This window comes from Caretta caretta, chromosome 2 (genome assembly GCF_965140235.1).
Source record: "Caretta caretta isolate rCarCar2 chromosome 2, rCarCar1.hap1, whole genome shotgun sequence".
In the NCBI taxonomy this organism is placed as follows: Eukaryota; Metazoa; Chordata; order Testudines; family Cheloniidae; genus Caretta; species Caretta caretta.
Genome location: NC_134207.1, coordinates 23203616 through 23221606, shown reverse-complemented (window position 1 = coordinate 23221606; position 17991 = coordinate 23203616). Strand labels below are relative to the sequence as shown.

The following is a 17991-nucleotide window of genomic DNA, read 5'->3' as shown; positions in this document are numbered from 1 at the left end:
AAGAGATAATGAATAGTGATAAGCTTTATTTTATATCTATAAAATGTCTATCAACCCCTTTGGTCCCAAATACAAAAAAGATGTATACCTGTGATCTAAGCCAAAAGGCTGAGAAGAAGACAAACATCTTTTAGCCCCAAAGACTAAGGTCCCAGTCCTGAAAGGAGCTATCCCTTGGCAGACCACTTTAGGCTATCTTCTGCAGTGTCTAGAGGCAGGGGGAAGTCTCTCCCAGCTGTCCTGGATACGAGGCTTTTCAGCTACATTTATGTTGCTCAGGCCCATTTACTCAACGTAAAGAGGTTGGAGAGAGGTGAGGATCTCGTCCTTAGTCTCACTATCAGTGAAATTCATAACAGAAGGCATAAGTGGGACTTAAGTAGTACATAGACCTTTTGCAGCTGCTCTGCCTAGGAGATAATTTAAACCTGTGTGTGAACCTCCTGTTACGATCCACAGGAGCTCCACTACTTATTATAGTCTTTATATGCTCTTAAGGACTGACCTTTCTTCAAAAGAAGATATAAAAAGCAGGTGGATCTCTGCCTCACTGAGGGCAAAACTTAAGTCACAAGCTGACTTTTATTTTATTTTAAGCTGTGGTCAGGATTCCCCTACCATGCTTATGCAAAATATAGTCATGTGTGGAGTTGAACTGAAGCATTTCTGTGCAAACCACGTGTCTCCTTCAACTCAGAACAGACTTCCTAGTCAATTCTCTAGTAGACCTAGCACATTAACTCTGATTAGTGTTCTATATGAAGAATAAATAATTGTTGAATGAAACTGTAAGGTCCAAAGATGATCTACAATATGTGACACCAAAGAATGCCCTCATCATATCCTATTCCTGGCCATAAGCAAAAAAATCCAAATAATTCAGCAATGTGGGATGGTGTCACTTTACCCACTTTACAGCAGGGCTGGCAGTTTTAGGTGTGGAGCTCAAATCATCATATTATCTAGACACCCTGATCATAAGAAAATAAGAAGCCATAATAATTAAAACAAGAGGGATCTCTGCTCTCACTGTCGTGGGAAGCAGTGCATGTGTGTTTTGTGCTATGTAATCAACATGGCTTTTGTTTTTTTATCCATTGAGAACCAGGTCCCACACAATGGAATGTTGCAACTTACCCTTTCACACAATGTATAGGCAATTCCCGCTCTGTTACATTGCCATCAATCCATTAAACACAGTTTTAAAGTTGTATTAATTATAAGTGATTATTATCTATTGAAAGTTAAGAAGAGTATTCATATATCTGTCATAGATATATATATTTTAAAGGCTACATATGGAGCAGTTAGGCCACTGATTGGGCTTATAAACCAAAGTCACAAATCAACATGATATCCAAAGGCAAAATAGAGCTTGTGGGGATGAGTGAATTAACTGAAATGTGCAAAATCATGTGACCAGACTGACAATGACAGAAGTTGTGCATCTGCTGAGTATTAGCAATACCCGTTATTCCAACAGGAGATTGAAATAAATTTCTTGAGAGCAGTTTGCTCCCAATTTGTTCATATCAAATGGCAGGACACAAATAATTTTTGCATAAGACCAAATTCTCCAATTTTTGATCAAATTGTGGCTCATTTATGTGATAGAAGATCACTAACCTTTTTTGATGGAATACATATTTTTGGAGGACAAACAAATCCCAACAGATAGTTTACTGCAGAAGCCATTGTTGGTACAAGTTATACAGTCTTTGCTATATGACTTTAAGGACCCAAGGGTAGAATTGGCCCTTTAAATGTTTAGGATACTTTTTAGGCTTGATTTTCATTTACATCTATGTTTATTTACACTTTGTAAAGGTGACTCTAAATGGATACAAATGACATTTACGCCTATCCACAGGTCTCTTTGCACTGCCAGAACCCTTTAAAGGGGCTGTAATATAAATGAAAATCAGAACATTTCAAAAGCAGGTGGATTTTTACCTTTTTTGTTCATCTGCTCTTTTAGAAACACAAACACACAGATGCACCAAAACATTGTGGCTTTTGTTTCTTTTCATTTTACAAATTATGGACATGAGGGCAGTCATCAGAGATGATTTTAAAAAAAATTGTTTGAAAGTTCATCCCTTTGTCAGAAATCTAAAAATTCTGAACTGGCTCTGTAGCTGGTCAACCTGCCCCTCACTAGGATCTTCCACCCCACCCCCAGACCCACAATTTGCAAATATTGAGTTGAAGGTTTTTTTTAATAAATCAAAACTGTCAATAAAAACATTTGACCAAAAATAACTCAAAATTTGGAAACTTTCAGCTATTTTCAATAGTAATCTTTTGTGCCTTCAATATAAGTGGAGAGTGTGTATGTCTATCCACCCCTATTACCTAAATCTAGAGCATGAAAAGGTAAGCATAAACCTCAGTTGGAACCACAGAAGAGAAAGGCAGAAATCAATTTTGGTATCAACACTCACAGATATTAAGCTTAACCAGGCAGTCAAAAACACACCTACTCAGTTGAGTGTGCCCCTGTAAAAAAGTCTTCTGACATCACTTTAACATATTTACCTTCTTAGATGATTATTCAGTTACAATAACGTGGTGCTTTTCTTCAAACATTCGAATGCAAGCATCTTGCAATCCCCCATTCTAGACAGAAAAAACAAAATGTTCAATAAACAAGATTATATAGCTGGTTTCAAAGGTGCAAGGTGGGGTCTAACTATGCACCCCACAATACTATTAACATGAAACCAATTTGAAAACTTCAGGGGTGGTTCTAAAGCCAAGTCCAGATTCCAGGTTTTTGGAGAGTTCTATATACACAATTAAAATATGAATTTAGAATAGATAACATGTCCCTGCCATTCAGAGGATAGCATGCTTCTCACAAGTCATATTAGCCTGTGATTGCTATAAATGGCTGGTATTTAGAACTCAGATGCAATCAGTACATATGAATTTTAAATGAATTTAAGTAAATAGAAAATAGCGTGCAACCTATCTCACTACATCCTTGTAGGTTAAAGCCAAAAAGACATTAAATCTTAATTTTAAAGGGTGAAAGGATCCCTCTGTTTACAGGAGATGAATGGGAATTTCAGGCATTAACTGAGAAACAGTATTTTTGAGAAAACAATAAACAAGAGTGATCTGAAGTCTTTAAAAAAATACAAAAGGTTTAAAAAGCTACATTAGAAGTAGAGCATGAAGGAGGAAAAAAAACCTCCTACTTCCCCAGGTAGCCTGACCTGATTCTAAACGAGCTAGTTATATAAGGAAGAAGTTTCATCAATGCCCTTACAATGTAAACAGTGATTGGAACTTTGTTTTCAGCTGATACACAAGATGCACATAGTCACAGCCTGAAAAGGCCAGGACTGTCATTCCTGCCTCCTCACAGATCTGTTTTGTTTCACCAACAGACAGAATTCAGGCAGATCTGAACACTGGGTAAACGAGGAGCACAGGCTGTTTAGCATGCCGCCTCTTTCCTTGTTCTCACCGGCTTCTCTGGCTGCTACACGTGGTCGGGATCAACAGTTTGCCGAGCTCATCAGTGACACCTTGAACTTTTAAAGCAAATGGGTCTCGCCTTGGGATTTTCGGACACTGCCCCCTTCAAACCTCACTAGAGAAGAGCGTCCGGAAGGGGGCTGTGTAAAACCTGGATCCTGCCTTTTCTTTGTACCCAAGACCTCAAATTGTACCATCATAATAGAGACTGAATCGAGCCGCTCCTACTGCTCCCCAAAACACCCGGTCCCGATGCACTCCTCCAACAGTGCTGTTAAACGCTGGGTCGTGCCAATTTTGGCCTTGACCCCCCCCCCTTATAATGCCTAAACAAAGAGCAAAACACCCACCCACCGTGCATCCTGGAACAAGAGGGCTGCTAATAGCAGATCCATTCCGCCCCCCAAGACTGGATCCTTACAGTTTTTGACCCCATGCCGCAAAATGCCACTGTCTACCTGAACTACGTTTACACAGGAAAACTGGGTGTGAGGTATGCAGCCAAACATCAGCTGAATCCAGCAAGATTCAGGTGTCAAATTAGATTGTTTGCATCTCTCTGTTAGGAGGATGTGATGGGACCAGGGGGGTTCTCGGGGGAGAATGGTAGAATCATAGCTTATTCTGTGTTCCCATAGTACAGTTTCTGTGTTTGTGGCCAAAAACACAGCGGGATCCAGATGCCAGATTTGAGGTGTGGATCATCATGGGCTGGATAGTCAAGGTGCAGCAGGAACAGCTACTGCTTGCTCGCTTTTTAGGAGGTCGCATCTGGGGGGGACTAGGACCAAAAACTGACAGAGCCCTGTTCTGGGCCCACGTCCGTGTATTTATGCCGCTGGCGCTGTGGGACGCATTGGGGTCTTTTTGGTGTAAGAGGAGCGTTTACACTTGTTCTTCATGAAGCGTTACCATTTGGGGCGCGGGGGGGGGGGGGAATGAGTAGGATCCAGATGCCAGAAGCGGATAGGGAGGGGCAGTTGCATGGGAATGTGTTGGAGGGGCTGGGGTATTTTCTAGGGGGTAGGGAAGAGACAGTGGGAGTGGTTAGCCTTGTTTTCTATTTCAGTGGGATCGATTGGGGTCTTGGGTACAACATCAGCAGGATCCAGGTAGATGCAGTTTTTGGCATATCCAATGATCTTTCTCCCGGCCCTGCCAACTCCTAGCTAAATAATAATATAAAAAAACTGGCGGTAGCGATAGACTTTTAAGTTACCCAAAAGGGAGAGAACTCCCCCCCCTCCGACACACAGACACACGTGGATGGATCGCGGAGGGGGAGGAATTTTTTTTATAATGAGTCTCTTAAAGGCGCCTGGGTCAATTTCAGTTTCTAACTTTCTCCCAAATAAAGGGACCCCGGTGGAAGAGCCGCCGGTGGTATCGTATGCAAATACGCATGCTGACGTCAGAGATCATGTGGGTTTTGGCGTAGATCCCCACTGATCGAAGGATTTTTTTTTTTAATTTAATTTTATTTTTTTGCCAGTGTTTGTGCTGCGGGGGGGGGTGGTGGCGGTGAGGGGGGCTTTGCCCAGGCTCCCCAGCCGGCTCCCACGTTCCCCAGCGTGGCGACAGGCAGAGCCCTTCCACTGGGGGAAAGTTCGTGCCGCCGCCGCCGCCTAAAGCCCTGGGCGCAGGTAAGAAACTCCCCCCCCCCTCCTTCCCCTTCCCCCCCCGCTTGCAAGAAACCCCGACCCGCCAGGGGAAGTGCCGAGGGCTCCCTCGAACCCGGGAACCTCGCTGCCCACATGCACTTGCGAGCGCTCCTGCTCCTCGCCTGAGCCCAGCGCAGCGCAGCCGGTCGCCAGCCACTCGGACCCAACTTTTCCTCCCCGACTAGCGCCTTCGGAAACGGGCTTGTGAAGGGAACTTCAGCTGGGAAGGAGGAGGGGGGGATTACAGCAGGGAGAGAAGCTGCAGGCTGGGGGGGGGGGGGGAATCTGATTTTGTTTAAACGTATCCGCCCCCCCCATGCAAGTTTCGGTGAATGGGGCAGAGAAGAGGAGGAGGGAGAAGGAAAAAAAACATGTCTACGTTTCCCTGTGTCTGTCGACATCAGCAACACAAAATATGGCGTCCGCTTTCGACAGGGCGTTACGTAGAGGCGAGCAGGGAGTTGTGGTTTTTTTTTTTTTTTTTTTTTTTTTGGTATTGCTTCCTTTTAAAAGCTCCCTCTGGTTTAAAGCCAAATAAATCCAAGGATCTGGGTGCCCAACTGGGGGGGGGGGGGAGGGGCAGGTCCCCCGGCTCCTGCTGGAACGCGTAGCGTTTGCACCGCTCGCCGCCCCACGCCTCTGAGTTGGCAGAGATGGGGGGGGGGGTATTCTTTCCCAGTGACGATTTGTCCTTAACGTGGTGGCAGGCATCATGACGCGCTGGGGCGCAGCCCCTTTAAATTCTAACAGCTCCTGGTAACTGCAGATAAGAGGGGAGAGAGAGAAGCAGCTGCTGAGATATTGTGTTACAATCATGAGCTAGAGTGTTTCTATCCCCGGCCCCGAGGTGGGTAGAGGTTGACACCCCCGCCCCAACACACTACCCCCACAGAAAACTTGCCACGACACTGATCATCCTCCAAACGGAGTTGCTCTTCTCTTTTTAGTGCATCCATCTTTCCTCCTTTTAAGAAAAAAAAAGTCTCTCTCAGTGGCTGGTGCTTTAAACCATCCCATCAGAGGTTAATTCCTCGTTGCTGGTGGTGGTGTTTTCAGTTCTTTTGTTGCAACTTGCTTTTCAAAGACAACGTTAGTAAACTTAGAAATCTTAGTTAAACTTGTCTCTTGGCTTCTTCCGACCACTTTTGGGAAGAGTCTTCCAGAATCCTGGCAGAGTTTTTGATTTTTATAAAGCATTACATCGGTGATTTTTGTTCTTTTCTGTCTTGGCTGAGACTAGGGGGAGAGAGGAAGAGAGACAGATTCTCTCGCCCCCCCCCCCGTGTTGATAGGATTAAAACTTGGTTCTCAGGAAGTGAAGTTGTGATTTGCTGAGGAGTTCCACCTGATTGATTGACTTCAAAGACATGTGGGGGTCTCTGCCCTCAACTGTTTCCTGATTGCCTTTTGTTTGCTTTTACTGTGGGAATCCAGCCTTCCGCAATGCCAGCTTTTTAAATGACAGGTTTCAGAGTAGCAGCCGTGTTAGTCTGTATTCGCAAAAAGAAAAGGAGTACTTGTGGCACCTTAGAGACTAACACATTTATTTGAGCATAAGCTTTCCTTACCTTTTTAAATGGGGCTTCTCTGGTAACTTTTTTGAATGAAAGTTCCTGATCTTGTCAGTGCAGATGCTGTTTGCAAACGATTGGAGTTGTAGAGGATTGCAGGAGGCCTGCCAAAAGAGAAGAACAAAATAAACAAAACTTCTGTTAAAATTTGAAGTATAAAGGGGTGGGGGAAGATACTAAAGAACTGGGGAAGGAGAGCTAAGCAGGAGGTATTAAACCAAAAGGTAACTTTACATTTAGACGATCTCTGTGTTTCATCATCTCATTACATTTCTGTCCCAAGGCAGCAATGCCACAAAGCATCAGATGACTACCAACAAGAATATATATCTTGTAAAATGGCATATTTAACAACACCAGGGAGTTATGAAGCCCTCATAAGTGCTTGGTCACCAGTGGAATACTACTTGTTTTTTTTGTTTGTTTTAAATATGAGAATACAAGCAACCATAGTGTGATTTCTTCCCCCAGCTGCCATTTGACTGTGCAGATATCAGGGCCCCAGTTCAGGAAGATACTTCAGCATGTGCTTAACTTCAAGAACATGAAGCCTCAACTAATTTCCTGAATCAGGGCGTAACACATTAAAAATGACACCTACCTGAACTCCCTTTTTAAAAAGAAATATTCTGGTTGTGTAAGCACTCTCTGATCTCTAAAAAGGAAAAGGAGTACTTGTGGCACCTTAGAGACTAACCAATTTATTTGAGCATAAGCTTTCGTGAGCTACAGCTCACTTCATCAGATGCATCAAATAAATTGGTTAGTCTCTAAGGTGCCACAAGTACTCCTTTTCTTTTTGCGAATACAGACTAACACGGCTGCTGCTCTGAAATCTCTGATCTCTGTTTCATTTTTTGGTTTACATACAAGTAGTTTGCCTCTTGCTTGTTAATGCTCTGCCTTTATTTGTTACTCTCAGTGCTATGGGTTAAGCATGTGGTCAGTCTCAGGTATGAGGCACTAACAACCCTGTAAAACCACTTAAATTCATAACTTTATGTATTAATTTCCCCATCAAAGAAAGCAACGTACTGCACAGTATGATAGTTGAAAATTTAAATGCTAAGAAGCCTTTTAAAGTTTTAGCACCAGCCTTTATTCTCATTCTACACCTTTAACCTATTCATTCTTTCCAAAACCTCTACCATATATGGGTGGAAGATTTCACTTGTCATCTCCTCTCTGTGCCCCTTATGGTCCCAATCTAGGGAAGCACTTAAGCACATGCTTAATTTGAGCATGTTAATAGTCCAATTGATGTCAATATGACAACTCATGCCTAAAATTAAAGCTAAGTTCCCACCTGCTCCTCCACATAAAGAGCAGAAACTCTCTCAGGTTTTCTCCGGATAGGTTGCCAGTTGAAAGTGTTTGAAAGTAGCTCATTCTTGGATAAATAATTCCTCTCAAGTTCCAGAAGTCCTCTTCTCCAAGTTATGATAAATATATGATCTCTAATCAGCATGTATAAAATTAATATGCTGGCCCTAGTACTAGACGTTAGTACCATCACATCTGTTCTTTTTGCTGGTGAAACTTTATAAGAGAGACAGCACTTGAGTGTAAAAAAGGTATCCTTTTTTTCTTTTTCTTTTTCTTTTCTGAATCCCCAAAGTATCTGATTGCTGTTGACCAGGCCTGGATCTGCTTGTCCCTGTACAGAATGTTGATTTTAAGGCCAGAAATGACATCACAGTATTTGCATGTATCATGACTTCACTTTTTACTCCCCCTGTTCTTGGATGGTCTTGCAGAGTATCTTAGCTGCAGCACAGTTAATGTTTTGGGTCTGTTTGTGGTGTAGTTTGTTTTTGTTTTTATCCTGGCCCAAATTACTGTTCATCATGTCCACTGAGTTTGAGGAATAAAAAGGGCTACTGACAATAAATAAAATAATATGTTGTGTATAATTTACGGCAGTATCACTGTAAAACCAGATCCCCTCACAATTGAGGGGATGTCTTGTAGATAATAGGAAAATTAAGTTTAACTTTTCAATGAAAACAGTGTGATCTAGATTTTTGGCTTTTAAAAAGGAATTTCTTCTTCTAATCACTTGACTAATAGTGTTTTGCCCTAATTTGTGAACCTTTCTGGTGGTAGCATATGTACACTTTAAAATAAGTAATAAAACGAAACACAAGAATAACACATAAGATTTGAATTTAAACCTACCAAAGTAACTCACTGCGTGGTGTGCAGATATGTTTATGGGTGTCACGTCAGCTGTAATTCATGTTTGTTTTGTTGGTTTATTTTATAAACCATATAAAAATATATCATTCTGAAATTTATTACACATCTGCTTGTTACCCAGCACATATTAGTTTTGGTGCAAAAATACACTTTAAGCTATAAAGACCCTCTTGACTCCCAGATCTGCACTGAAAACATTCTTCATGTGCAACAGCTTTTATGGACACCGCATTCTATTTCCACCGGCCTTAATATGTAGCAAAGCCTGGCTGAAATGAAGAGGGTATTTGCACCATTCAAAAGAAAGCAGTATTAGCACTACTAACCTCAGTCATTCAAAAATCATTAATCCGGCCCCAAAACATCATGACATTGACTTAAAAATCATGAGATTTTTAAGAACAATATATTTTGAGTTCTTTATACATACCTTGTCATTTTTGAGCCTCTACGGTTCATGTTTTTAACCTATTCTCTATAGCCACAAGGATTAGAAACTTTCTTTATGTGAAAACTGAGATTTACGTCTCATGCCAAATACTGAGACTAGTGATAAAATCCTGAGAGTTGGCAACACTTGATTCCTGGCCTGGCCTAAAGTAAAGCTTGCCTAAAGTACTAAAAAGTTAAGTCAGTCCAGCTACGTCACTCGGGGTGTGAAAAATCAACACCCCCGAGCAATGAAGTTAAGCCACTCTAACCCCTGGGATAGACAGCGCTAGATCGATGGAAAAATTCTTCTGTCAACCTAGCTACTGCTTTTTGGTGAGATAGATTACTTATACTGATGGGAGAACGCTGAAGTGCTGCGGCAGCTGTGTGTGCCACTGTAGGATTTCAAGCATGGACAAGCCATGAATGCTGTAGTATTGCAGAGAAAGACACTGTGTAGTGTGATTTCACACATTCAGTGTTGGAGAGGCCAGGGCTGGATTAATGTACAGTATAGGTAAAGTAGGCACAAGACTACAGCCCAAATTTGTGGAGGCAAGGGGGAAACAGTTTTGTTTTGCTTTATTACCAATGCAGGTTTGCACACAGACTGAAAGCACTTCACTTACTTGAGTCGGTGGCTTTGCAGCCTGGCACACGGGGCCATGGTGCCACTCGCTAAAGTAAGTAAAGTTGTTTCAGTTCTTGTGGAAAGCCACTTCCCGCAGCTCCCATTGGCTGAGAATGGCGAACCGCGGCCACAGGGAATTGAGGAGCTCCATGCCTGCAGATGCTCGAAGTAAACAAAACGACAGTGTATTAGATATTCAATTCAGTGATTTCATAGAGTTTTTAAAATCCATCAGATTTTGGAGTAGACCCCTTTGTAAGCCAACCCCCGCTCTTTGATGCGTCACATTTTTACCAAAAATATTCAGCTTATGAACAAGTATATATGGTATTTAAATTTTCACAGTTGTACAAAATTATGAGTTTTAAGTATTTTTTGGTTGATCTAAATTTTCAGTTGCAGGAAATTTGGGGCATGTCAGACAATTTATTTAATGAAGTAGCTGTTACAATTCAAAAAGTTAAAGCTGTATAACCAATAAAACACGAAGTATCAACTTCGTGTCAAAACATACTAGAGCTTGAATTACGGATAAGTACTTTGGTAAGTTCTCAGGCAGCAGCTTTCTTAATTCACCCATCTATAAATTTCTATTATCGATGGAAATATTTTTTCATCAATGTGTGTACAGTCAAATCAAATCAACATTTACCATAAAAATACTTACCAATAAAAATTTTAATCCTTCCAACCCTACATAAGAAGTACCTTTGAAGACATGCATTCTAATAGACGAATACATGCATTACAATGTTAAACACACTGCAACTAATGCTGAAAGGATCTTGAAATTCACTCTTGTGAGGCCACATCTCTGTGTTACGAAATTAAGGTGTTGAGCCAGGACAGACCTATGCTACTGCTGCCATTCAGCCATCCAGGAGCCAGTGGGTATTTTCATATTTGGCAGTGGGAACACAGTAGCAGGAGCCAGCAGGGAGCTCGACTGGGCAAGGAATGTTGAGGAGGGGACTGGAAGCAAATTGTGAGGAAGCAGATCTATGTATTGTGTACCGTTAAAAACAGTGCACTGGGTGAAATTCTGTTGAGGGCCTGCTGAAAGATCTATGCCTCACATACATCCTGGGGTAAGAGCATGGATGATAAATAGAAAATTCCAGGAACCTCCTTAACACAAATGTGTTTCACCCTGTTAAAAGTACAAGGCTATGCAACCAGAATTCTGATGACTACATACCCCATGAGAATTCCTTGATTGAATTCTAGCCCCATAATTTGGATGAATGTATGTTTATTTTCCAGACTTTTGTTTATAAAGACCTTGGTTAATATTCCACATGTATTTTGGGCTCTCTTGCTCCCCTCAATCCATAGTGGAATGTTCCACTAGAGGAAAACGGAACAACCATGCCACCCAGTCAGGCTTCCCTGATGGTGTGAAAGCTGCACGAGCTGTGACTCTTATTAAAAAGAGAGCGTCAGAACACTGGAGAGCCCTGTGTGCTGCAGGATCCTGTTGTTCGTAGATATGGAAGAAAAGACATTCGAAGGCCAGGTCTACAGTAGGAGCGCTTTGCCAATATAGACATACTGGTGCGCTACGCTGGCAAAGCACTTCTAGTGTGCGCACGGCTGACACCAGCAAAACTGCACTTTTGCTGGCATAGTGTCTTCCAACCCTGTCAGTGAAATAAGTGACGTCTGCAAAAGAGCAGTTTTGCTGGTGCAAGTGCATTTGCATTAGGGGCTTTTGCTGGCACAGCTGCGTCGGTCACAAATCACACCTCATCATACCCCGACCAACATGTCTATGCCAGCAAAAATTTGTAGTGAAGACCTGGCCGAAGACATGCCAGAGCAGAGCTGTTTGCTACAGTATATCTCTCCATTTCTTGGTCTCTTCAGATCAAGACTGGGTGCCTTTCTGGAAGTTATGGTTTAGCCAAACAAGTTGTTGTGCTCAATATAGAGTAACTGGGTGAAATTTAATGGCTTCTGATATACAGGAGATCAGATTCAGCAATTCTCAAACTGTGGGTCGGGACCCCAAAGTGGGTCGCGATCCAATTTTAATGGGGTCGCCAGGGCTGGCTTAGAGTTGCTGGGGCTGGGCTAGGTTACAGGCCCCCGGCCTGGGCTGGGCCTTGGGCTTTGCTCAGGCTTCAGTCCCCCCTTTCTGGGTTCCTGTAGTAATTTTTGTTGTCAGAAGGGGGTCACGGTGCTATGAAGTTTGAGAACCCCTGGATTAGATGATCTACTGGTCCCATCTCAACTTAAATTCTGTGCATCTAAGAATTTCCCAGTGGTTTGTCCAGGCTAGTTTTAAATATCTTAGGGATCTGCTTGGGTGGCTGTTCCACACCCTAATATATCTTTCTTGCTGCCAGGAAATTTTTCCTGATATTTGGACTCCATTTTCCTTTCTTAATTTGTGCCTATTAGTCCTAGTTTTACCCCCTTTACCATCCTAAATAATTTCTGTTTATTATTTGCACCCTCCAGTTAACTGTAGATTTCAGATCCTCTCTTAGTTGTCTGTTTTTACCATACTATTGGTCAGTAAATGCTGAAACTGTTTTTACTCATTTGAGCTTTGAACAGTAAAACAGATTCTGAGAGCTTTTCTGACCTGCCTAAGTGAATGATCAGAAATAAGGAAGCTTAAGGTTACTTTACACTGCTTTTTAGGAGTTAGTTAACCTACTGTCTAGACTGGTGTAGGGAAGATGAAAGAAATAGTTTCTGGTACATCTCTTATGACAGAAGTTGTCATGTGAAAAATGTGATTCCTGCCTTTTTAAACAGAATCTTTGTATTTAATTGTTTCTTTTTAAAAAGAAAAAAAGAAAAAAACAAAACCCTACAAAAGAAAAGAGCTAGCAGTTAACTCTGTAGACAGCATGGAAGGGGTTTGATACAATGCTGAAGAAAAAAGCCCATGGACCTTTTGACATAGGTGTTCTTTTTCCCTGCTCTCCGAGCTTTCTGGGATTTTTTCCCCCCTCCTTATCCCTAAACTTATATTTCATGCTTGTTAGTTTGTTACATAATATTACACTTCAGTAAGATGTTAGAAGCTGGAGCTTCTTGCTCCTTTTTTATATATATATAAGATAAAAGCCAAAGAGTAGAAAGTTTCATCTCAAGTTTGAGATAGTCTGTGTTCTGTATTTCAAAGACTCCATGGTTAGGAGCTGTAGGGACTAATCCCACAAGGTTTTGAACACCTTCAGTTTCCACTCAGCATCTGCCTCACTGAAGGCTGGTGATTATCTCTCAGTAAACGAAGTCTGAATAGTTTCACCTGCAATGTTGTTTGACATGATTTTTTTCACCACCAAAGCAGAACCGTGTTGTTGAATTCCTCCTGCCTACTGTTTAGTACTAGCTGTAAGTTACTGCAAGGAATTTTTCTCATCTCGTCTCCACGGATATGCTGAGAGTGCACCGATGGTGCAAATTGTATTGCTAATGTTCTTTCACGTTTTGATATGGCTTCCCTGAAACTTACGAAATATCAAGTTATCAGAGAGAGAAGGGATCATGATCTTGCTGGTTAAAGCCAGGGGTGAAAGAAACCTAAAGGACTTATCGGTATACCGGAGTCCTGAGCAGGGGGCCGGGCCTCAACCAGAAGGAGCCGGGCCTCAACTGGAAGAGGCGGGCCTTTAAATCCCCGGACACTTTGAATCACCGCCGGAGCCCTGGGCTGCCATTGCTACCCCGGGGCTCTGGCAGTGGGGCTCTGGTAGCAATTTAAAGGGCCCAGGGCACCAGCCGCCACTACCACAGTGGAGTCCCAGGCCTTTTAAATCGCTGCTGGAGCCCCGGAAGCTCCTGGCTGCCACTGCTACCCCAGGGCTCCAGCAGCGGGGCTCTGGCAGCTGCCAGGAGCCTTGGGCCCTTTAAATCGCCTGCCTGGGGAAGCTGCCCCCTGCTGCTACGGTCAGCTGTGTACCAGCTCTTGCTGATACGCCGTACCGGCTTACTTTCACCTCTGGTTAAAGCTAAGTAAACCCGCTGCGTTTCTCAAAAAAAAAAATTGCAATTCACTCTTTTGGAGCAGAGTGATACTAGGTCAAATCTAATTTGTTTCCTGTAATTCAGAAGAAAGGATGTTGTTTTAATAGTTGGCTCCCTTCCATTGAAAGCTTTTGATAGTAGCAGACTGCTATAAAGGATACACCTCCTTGCCGATTGTCATCACCTTCAGTCTTACTGCTTTGGATGGCTTGCAGCAGGCTGACTAACAGCCCTCCATGTCCTGGGTCAAATGTAGTCATTGATGCTGTACTGCTTGGTTCATGTCCTTACTGATGGGCCCAGGCCACACTAACCATTCCATTAGTATCCATTCTAGTATGCTACGTTTATGTTGCTGCTATCTCCTAGCTCAGTTCTAAAACAAAATAGGAAGGGATCATGATCTAGTGATTAAAGCACAGATTGGGAGTGGAGTCTGGGTTTGGTTCCTGATTGCACGTTCTTGCTGTGTAGCGCTGGGCAAGTATCCTAGGAACTGATTTCAGAAGTGCTGAGCACCAGAAACACTCAGCGACAGTAAGGAAGGTGCAAGGACTGAACATCTTTGAAGATGAGGCCTTAGGCTTCTCTTTGTCTTCCCTTTTTGTAAAATAAGGATGATCATGCTTATCTCACTGGGGTATTGTGAGGTTCATTCACTGTAAAGCACTGGGTCATCTTTGGATGGAAGGTACTAGATTGCCACAGTGGGGAGCGGAGAGGTCTGTCCCTTTGGAATAATCTGAATTCCCATGTAGATCATTCTCCTCAGTTTGCGAGAGGAGGCTAATGCCATTTGGGGGAAGGACAGGATTGTGTTGTGACTCAGCACTGTCCTAGATTTCATTATCCCCAACCTCATTCGTGAACTGTTTGTCCTCTGTAAAGTTCATTGAGAAAGCAATCTTGAACTTCTACAGTATTCACACCCTGAAACAGTACAGCCAGTCTATTAGAGAAGAGACGTCCCATTGTACTCACCCATTCCCTTGTTTTTAAAGGATTCAATTATTTTCTTCTTTTAGGAGTACAGGTGATCAAATGTCTTGGGGGAAAAAAGCATTAACTTTTCTTACCAATAAACAGGTTTGAGGGAATCCTCCATGTAGTGGCACTATCCACTTGAGAAGCCTGAGGAAATTTTTATCTTAAAACAATATTTTCCTGCCCACTCTATCTAGCATAGACTGGCTTACCAGAGGAACAGATTGTGAACTTTTCTTAAAGGGGATTGTTTGGGATGGAGGTGAAGAGAGAGCAAATAAAGGAAGCTGTTTTGCTTAAGATGCCAAGTTGGGAACAAAATATCCATTCAGACTTAAAAAGTGCAAGCACCCTTTATGTTATCAAACACAATATTTATTGGGAGCTCTTCCTCCTTTACCTGCTGAGTCTGGGATTTCTTTCATTTGCCTTTGAAAACAGATGATCCCAATTGCAGTTACCAGCAAAGGGGCATTATGGGGTTGGCAGGCGGTTGTGCTCTCATTGTTTGGCGCAAGACAAGTGCAGATTCCAAACCCCAGATCTTAGAAGGTTAGGAAAACCCATCTACTCTCTAAACTCTTTTGCTTTCGAGTATACAGGTATTTGAAGCACCCTCAAATCCCCTTGCGTTCTGTTACCCATTTGAGACCTTTGCCTTTCTCAAAAGTTATTTTATTCCAGAAGCTTTTCATGCCTGCCATGCTGTAGAGATTTGCCTCTTGGGACGGACTAACTGAAGGTGTGTGGCTGTCGACTAACTTGGAGAGTAGAATCTGCTCTTCAGGACAGTTGTCATCCCACTCATTGGTGATAGTCCTTCTTTATCTCCATTTTGATTGAGAGCACCCTTAATCCAGATGATGCAGCCAAATGTGAGATATTCATGGTATCTCCAAGTAGGTGGAGAAGGAATGTCACAAGCGATCTTGTGCCAAACCATACAAAAGATCTTCACTCCATCCCATCTCTTCTCAAATACCAGAAGATCACAGCACTGTCTTGTGGGTATAAATTAATCTCATGAAATCTGAACTCTTTCTATTTCAAACTCTTGCATCTTTACAAGAGCACTGTCTCATTATTGCTAAAACTCTATGGGCAGGCACCTAAATTTCCTCTTCTGGCATTGGAAGGATCAAAGAGTTGAGACTTGCCTGTAGGTCTTAGTTTCTTGGCAGGCCTTTCTAGTATCCTTTCCATTTCCCCCCACGGCCGCTGCTTTCAAGTGCTCTGTATCATGACAATGAGTTTGCGAGTGGGGGCTGCTCCTGGGTGATGTGACATTGGTCTCCCTCTACAGAGTGAGCACATTGCCTTCACAGAGTCTCTACTAGTCTGGGAAGAGAAGGACCAAGCTTGGCTCCCATTTCTGAAAATCTGACCAATGTTTTGTTGCCTAAATGGGAGCTGAGCTCTTTTGAAAATCTGGCCCTGATTGTGGGTACAGAATTCTTTTGAAAATTCTGGCTTTACTGACCACAGTGTTGGAAAACACCTGGCTCTCTCCGTAAGGGTTAGGGATGTTTGCCACAGTGACAGATTGTATGATGGGGTTGCTTGTGATGGTAGCGGCCCTTGAGCAGGGCTCAGCGGCCCTAAGGCTCATTTTTGGTTTTTATCATAGAATATCAAGGTTAGAAGGGACCTCAGGAGGTCATCTAGTCCAACCCCCTGCTCAAAGCAGGACGAGTCCCCAAATCCCTAAATGGCCCCCTGAAAGGATTGAACTCCCAACCCTGGGTTTAGCAGGCCAATGCTCAAACCACTGAGTTATCCCTCCTCCTCTCATTTGTTCCTAAAAGCTAGGGCTGCCGATTTTGATTGGATGTAGTCCTGGAGATTTCATCACATGACATAATCTTTAATTAAAGATTAATCTTTGGCCTGGAGTCTCCAGGAATTAAACCTGGAGGGTTGGCAACCTTACTAAAAGTATATGCTTCAGGGTTACAGCCAGCCACCTGCAGGGGTCAGGAAGAAATCTTCCCTCCCCCACCCACACACACGGACATGTGCACTCAGTGTATTCTGGGTTTGTTTTGTTTTGTTTCTCCTTTCTTTGAAGCGTCATGACCACAGCTGGTGAAGGGACATTGGACAGAATGGGCCAGGGCTCTGAGGTGGCACTGAGCCCTCCCTCTCTGATGCTTGCCTGGCTGGTTCTTGCTCACATACTCAGAGTCTAACTCATTGCCATATGTGGGGTCAGGAAGGAGTTTTTCCTCCAGGCTAGCTTAGCTGTGACCTTGGGGGCAGGGGTCACCTTCCTCAGCAGTGTGTGTGGGTGCAGGTCACTTGCAAAGATTATCTGGGTATATCTCACTTAATCATTTCCCTGCCGTTGCAGGGCAGTCAAGCACAGGTGCACCTCCGTCCCTCCTATTCTGTCTGTGGCACATCATAGTCTAGCCTCTTGTGGGCTGTCATACATTGGTCTACTTTCCGTGGTTGGGCTTAATGTGCAGTAGGTGTTAGCGGCCTGTGAGATAGGAGGTCAGAATGGATGAGCAGGTGGTCCCTGCTGGCCTTCAACTCTGTGACACAATCCGATTACAGTTTGGGTGACTAGCATTCTGCCTGCCTAAATTCACACTGCAGTTCCGGGCGGATGTTTCATGTACTGTCCTAAACTTTTGCGGTGAGCTACTGGGTAGTTTTTACTTTCCATTTCAGTGGTGAGTAAAGGTCTTTGTGAGGCAGAGAGTGAAAGAGCTTTGTGATCCTTTGAGGAGAAAAAGTTGTGTATAAGTCTAAGCCTATTTTTCCTTGATGCTCCAGGTTTATGTGAGATAAACGCAGATCACAAACAAAGTTGCAAGTGGTATGTCTTTGTCTCAGGATTAGGGAGTTCAGGACTTCCTCCATCTGCAGCTCTGTTATTGGAGTCGTGACTAAATTGTCCTCCTTCAAGGATGGTGTACAATGCTCAGTGTGTCCAGGTTAAAGCCTTTTGCGTGGTTCCCAAAGCCAAAATTGCTGTCTATTCTATTGTGTCCATCACGGTCACTGTCTTGAACTGAGTCTTCACTTTACTTTATGT

General features: G+C 43.0%; 1 protein-coding gene across 2 annotated transcripts in view; it reads left to right on the top strand.

Moving 5' to 3' along the window:
• Positions 1-4865: 4865 nt before the first annotated feature.
• The window catches only part of ZHX2 (zinc fingers and homeoboxes 2), a 111238-nt gene continuing 98112 nt past the window's right edge, over positions 4866-17991 (top strand). For both annotated transcript variants that reach the window (XM_048841578.2, XM_048841579.2), the window contains exon 1: positions 4866-5129. The gene's annotated coding sequence lies outside the window, so the exon portion shown is untranslated. The remainder of the gene's footprint in view (positions 5130-17991) is intronic.